We start from the raw sequence: 6,824 nt of genomic DNA on the forward strand, positions 1-6,824 counted from the left end.
CTCCACTAGCAATCCTGCTACCACCGAGTCCAGGATTGTGGCTATGGTGAGATCCTTGTTTGGGTGAGCGTAGGAATAAAGAAAAGCGTTTGCCTTGGACAGGTAAATAAAGCTATGAAAGTTATCACTGCCTTCAGTACAGCAGGTCACCACTAGAGGGAGACTTAACTATAGCTGGCTGAACACAGAGCAGGTATAAATCTTGCATGCAATCTGGTGCACACTAAGGATTATGGAGCAGTGAAAGATTTCTACATGCTTCTGAGATTCCCCCGAGCTATGGGACCTGGAATCCTGATCTAGTTTAACAGTTTCTACTTCCCGCACACAATTTAGGGTAACTTGCCACCACCCGCGGTTTGTCAGCTGACTGGTTTGATAGACAATAATACATACACACAGAGATCCCTGTCTGGTAGATACGACGGCTTCCAAACACTGACACTAATCTGCATACAATCAGCAGCCACAGAGTGCTATTTTATACACAACAGCAAAGTTATGACTGCTCATACAGGCACTAGTAATAAGATGCAACAATCTCTCTGGGACTATGAATTTTTAGCTTAGTACATAAAAGACCACTTATTAGTGTTTTAAATGTAGTACCCCCTAGGCAGGCAGGATGTAGAAATAAGAAAATGACATACAGAAGGGAGAGAAATGATAACTTTACCATTTTGGCAGTGTGGTATATCCTGTTGATGGGGAGCACCCTGAGAAAATACAATAACCGCCGCGTTCCGAACACCCTACCAGACAAGCTAACCTGTTCATTTTCTATTCTACTTGATTTAGAGAAGTGTGGATGTGGGACAGACTCGAATCTTTGGCTAATCACCGTCAGTGTTGCCTCTGCTGGTCTTCTTGCCTCCTAATGTGGCCATGATTTCTATGCACTGGCTGAATCGTGGTTCGGGTTTCTGACACCAGAACATCATCCGAAACACAGAGAACAGGTCATATACAACCAGGCCCGGCGCTAGCGCAAGGCAAGTAAGGCGGGCGCCTTACAGCGCTGCAGGGTGAGGGCGGAAAAAACAGGCCATTTTGACAAGTACTCGTACTTGTCAAAATGCTCCGATGTTTGCGCTATGTTTTTTTTTCTTTCTTACCTTCGGTGCGGGAGAGCAGCGGTGAGTCAGCGCTGGTCCGGTAGGAGGAGCTCCAGGGGGGGTTCTAATTTAGCTAGCCGGCGACTGCCTGAGGATCCCAACACGCACGGCACCTCAGGCAGTCGCCGGCCAGCTAAATTAGGACCCCACCTGGAGATCCTCCCACCGGACCAGCGCTGACTCGCCGCTGCTCTCCGCACCGAAGGTAAGTGGAAAAGAACAAACATCGGGTCATTTTGACAAGTACAAAACATCGGGGGGGGCAAAATTGCACCTTGTCCACCTTGACTACAATCCTCGCACCGGCCCTGTATACAACCCTTTGTTATTGAAGTCCATGATATGCACATTTGCATCCACATGAAGCTTGTAATGTATAATATCAGAAGGAATAATATTCATCTCCCTACAACTTATCTTCTGGTGACACATATTTGAAAAGTGACAAATGATTGAGACAATTTGAGGTTCATTGTGTAAAGAGAATTCGTTTGATGGTTTGTGAGGTGATAGTTTGATAAACTTGATCAGGTCAAGTAGACGAAGTTGTCTTTCAAATTGTGAACATTGTCTAAACTATTGATCACTAAATTAGGAATAGAACTGTAATATCTCACTCCTATATATTAATGAGAGCCTAAATAAGATAGAACTTTACTCTTGTGCAGAAAAAAGAGAACATGCTTCTTGTCCTGGAGGGCAGGGTGGCAGATTTAGGCCCCATTCACACTGAGCGATTTTTGCAGCGATATCGCTCATATTTCCACGCGATATCGCTCTATGTAGCTTCTCCAATCCATTTCAATGGAGCTGTTCACATCTCGTCGCTCAATATCGCTTGTAGCTCGTCGCTGGTAGCTTGTCGCTCCTACATGACCCTTTTTTCGAGCGATTTCGCTCCTAATTGCACACAGCCCAATAGGAAAAAGTTGCTCAATATCGCTCGTCGCGCAATATCGCGCGATTTTCATGTCGCTCAGTGTGAATGGGGCCTTAGGGGATAATACAGGCTTATTATACAGGATAAGGCCCTGTTACGTGCCAAAACAAATGCACAAGAGAGAATCGAACATTTGGAAAAAGCCACACGTAATGATATCCGATCTATTGGTATATCTGTGCCTGTGGATGGTAGACATCTCAATGAATTCATATATTCTTGGTTACACAATATGGTTTGTTGTGGAGGGAGCCCTCAGAGTGCTGAATTACTTATGGATCACAGCACTCATTCACTGAGACTCCATGATGATAAAGCTTGCTGGACTGCCACCATACCATTCCGGTTTACTATACTCACATACACAAGGAAACCTATCCTGGTAAGGACATGGGACTTCGACTTCCATGTCTAAACTGCAGCAAGAGTAGATTTCCCTTCTGGAACGGAGGTGTACATGAACCTATTAAGAGGAAATCATTGTTTTTGCTCCGATTAATACCAGCACACACTTCGCAAATGATGCCACTGATCTCCTTTGCAGATCGCAATAGGACTTTTATCTTGCCTGTAGAATCCTCTCAATGGAGAAAATCGCATGAAACAGGAAGTTCATTGTTAGGCTCGCTATACATGTAACTTTCTGACCATACAATCTTTGTACAATCTCCTTTAGATTTACCAAAACTATATAATATGAGGACCTACCTAATCTAACCAATCAATCTCTATCCAATCAGACAGTCCCTTGCACTATATAGCTTTTGGTAGATCTAAAGGAGATTGTATAATCAAATTGTAAACTGTGTAGGGAGCTTTTAACTACTGGGTTATGCAGCTACCTTTAGGTGATTGGACACTAGCATATCAATCAAAGCAGCAGGGCAGCCCTGCAAAACCCCTCCCACTTTCAGCCAACTTCAGTTTCGTGGCAAGCAGTACAGAATGGACTCACATAAGACAGAGGGGAGGGTATTCTGTCTGCCCTGTGATGTACTCCAAGAAAAGAAATTTACAGGTAAGACAAAAACTCTGTTTTAATGATCCTGCATCACACGACCTATGGAGCTAATTCTTAGACCACTGGGATGTTTAAAAACAGTCCAACAGAGGTGGGCAACACTGCCAAACAATCGCTAAAAGATAGTCGCCAAGGAAGTTCAAAAGGCCATCTGAAGGACCTTCCAGCCAAACCTGGTATTATCAGAGGCCTGAACATCCACCTGGTAGAAATTGATGAAAATGTGAATGAGGTCCAGGTAGCAACATTACAGATTTAAAAGACCAGGAAGGGGGGAGCCTTTCCTTTCAACTCCTAGGCCTGCAAGATGGGCTGATGAATCCACCCAGCAATGCTAGAAAGGGAAGCCTAAGTTTACAGAATAAAGCTGAGGTCCCACTGAGTCACCAGAGTACGGGCAGGGGGAGCAACATGTGCCACCCCTGCACAAAGGCCTTCACAAACAAGTGAGAGTCAGTTGGCCAATCACCAAGGCAGAAATCTGCTCTTTCATGGCACTTGGGACCAAATATTGGTCTAACAGACTGGAGAAAGAAAAGGATGTGTCCCAAGCAGTACATCCTAGGATGGTATTTTCTGACCTCTCACGACAGAGATTATGCCTTCCTGGTATGAATGATAGACCTTGTGGGAGGTCGACTTCCTAGCATTAAGAACTGTAGAGACAACTGTATCTAAAAAGATCCTATCCCTCAGGACTTGGGGTTCACAGCCAAAGTGTTAAAACCAGGGACTCAGAAGCAAGGTGGAATACTTGACCTCATGACAGAAGGTCTGGCCCACCTGGGGAGGCCCACGGACAATCTTCCAAGAGTTTGACCATGTCTGCGTACCAGGAACTCTTGGGTCAGGTTCGGGCAATTAAGTAATTCCCCATCAGCAACAAAGGGCCCAAAATACTTTCAGATAGAGTGATCTCTGGCATCACTTATCACTGAGGTAATCCACCTGCCAATTTTCCACACTGCGGGTATGAAAAATAGACAGGACTGGAACAAAAAGTTCTGCCCAAGCCAGGATCAGACTGGCTTCCCTTAGCCTTCTTGATGGTTGATGTAAGCCATGGACATGGTGACAACCAAATCGCTTTGAGCTCAAGGATGTTTATCAGGAGACATGATTCCTCTGATGACCAGGTCCTGTGGACTCAGAGGCACTCCAGGACATCCATTGTGGTCACTCTCCAGGAAAACTAAAGGAAGGACTTCCCGGACTCCAGCGCCAGACTGTATATGCACCATGACAGAGCTATTTTTTTTTTCTTTCTGGACACACGGATCAGGGGATCCAAGGATCTAACCTGCTAGGATGTTGAGCTGCAGTGGCCTGGAGTGAAACTGAGTATAACAGACTGTCAAAAAGGAGGCTACCATCAGGTTCACAACCTTCATGCAAAAGTGCATCCAAGGCTGTAGGGTCTTTTCTGAACATTTGATCTGGAAATGTATATGAAGTCCAGAAGCCCAACTTAACCAAACTGACCTTAGACATTTATCAACCTCCTTGTAAACCTCTGTTTACTGTGAGGAGAACTCAAATTGAACAATTGAACCTCTAAGGCCCCAATTATATCCTGAGATTTACCTTCTCAAGAGTTAAGGGTTCCCTTGAATGCCACACAAGTAAATATTCCATGTTTGCTGACATTGAGGAATAAATGAAGGACAAACATCACTTGGTCCCTTCAGTCAAACTAGCTTTCGACATCAAATTACCTGGTTGAATCTTACACAATGGACAGCTATCACAAATGGCTCAGAAATCCCTTCAAAAGAAGAAAATGATCAAACTTTGTTCTGTATGGAAATCTATGGGAGTTGTTTAAGGGACATTCTGACACCCCATGGCATGATTCGGGAATTACTCCGATATGTATAATCTATTCTCTTAGTATTAGTGATTTATCACAGTATTAGGAAAGAAACAACATGTAGTCAAGACTCTGAATTGTCAATTTAGGTTATAATGAAACCAGTAATCACAGGTTAATTATTTTATATGTAATGTATGTAAATATGAATCATCAGTGGTTATAATCCCTTATATGAATAAATAACCACATATCCAAATATCAGCAATGGGAACAAGGAGGTAACAGCATATCTTACGCTGAGTATTAGATTGCGCAGCCAGAACACTTGACAATATAATAAAATCTACTGGTGGTATATATGTATGTGTATATATTATATGTGTACAAATGGACCTGCGCTATGGGGATAGTGATACACCCAGCTGCTGTGTTCAATTTGTATGAAATACACACAAATTAGCTCAATATAATTTGGATTTCATATATATTATATGTATACATACAGACCCACCGGTCAACATACCAAAGTACCGTATATACTCGAGTATAAGCCGAGGCACCTAATTTTGCCACAAAGAACGGGGAAAAAGTATTGACTCGAACATAATGTATATGACGGAACACAAATTGTGAACCAATTACGGAATGATAAGGATGAATAGAAGCATACAACTTTGACTCTGTGATATCAGGGTTAATGAGATACAATGTTGCTCTTGGAAATTTACAAATGAGAGACCTACAATGTCACAACTAGGGGTTCACCTAATCAAATACCTGAGTAATGATTAAATACGCCCACCAGCCAGGTGTCAGCAAACACCTTTAAACTACACCCTGTAGGGTAATCCAGAGATAACTGAATTTGGGACATAAAAGGGGGAGGATCACCTGACAGAGAGAGGACATCTGATTGCCATCTAAAGGTGGGATCCAACTGGGAGAGAGAGGGACTCAAGATTTATTTCCAGACCTGGTTCACAATATCGGTGTTGTTGGTAACATATACAATTGATCTAATGTTCTGTTTTATATTATAGCTTAAGATTGTATATTACTGTGCTAAGGGGAAGCCAAGCAAACGTTTTCCAGTTTGGAAAGTAATGGAAAACTCTACCTTTTAACCCTTTTTTTGCAGGTAAGGCCTAGAGTCTGTTTTGGTTTTGATTGACCAATTGAGTTCATTTTTTATATAATCACGTTTGCTTATTCCCTATTAGCATTGGTGGATTAGGTTATGAAGAATTGTCTGCCATTATAGAGGGGAGGTAATCAATGGCTTTAACCCATAATAATACTGTCATTATCTGATGAAAAGTTTAGGCAGATGCACTGATTTTGATACATACCTGTTGTTATCGTTGCCATTATTCTTTGATTTTGACATCTGATTGTTGTTATCATTAAGGTCTATGGTGTGAAGACTTGTAACTATTTATATTGGGGGGGGGGACATCACCTAAGTTATTCATTTATTTTACCTCTTAATAGCCTGTGATTATTACAGATGATTTTATTGTGAATTAAAATAATATCTACATAGTCTCAAAAGAACTAAAGTGTGCTAGTAATCATATAACTCAGGTTCATATTAATCAATTAGATTGATTACTGACTAGTAGGTTAATAACCTAAGTATAATATTTTATTGAAGGCACTATAAATGAATGGATAAGGATACCCTCAATTAAATTTACTATAAGAAACGTATGCCATAATAAATATTGTAAGAGCCTGAACATGGGAGTGTAGAGACAGCAGCTTCTCCCGTGGCAGGAAGACCCTGGACAGGGTCATGTCTAAGGGCTTGTTTCCACCAGCCCGTGTGCTCATTGCACTGTCCCTTGCTCGGAACGCAAGGCATAGCATACACAAATTCTCCTTGTGTTCTGGGGAAGGAGGGAGGGGGCGTGACAGTGCCATTCACATCAACGG

Source organism: Nanorana parkeri, unplaced genomic scaffold, assembly GCF_000935625.1.
Source record: "Nanorana parkeri isolate BGI_ZX_2015 unplaced genomic scaffold, ASM93562v1 scaffold905, whole genome shotgun sequence".
In the NCBI taxonomy this organism is placed as follows: domain Eukaryota; kingdom Metazoa; phylum Chordata; class Amphibia; order Anura; family Dicroglossidae; genus Nanorana; species Nanorana parkeri.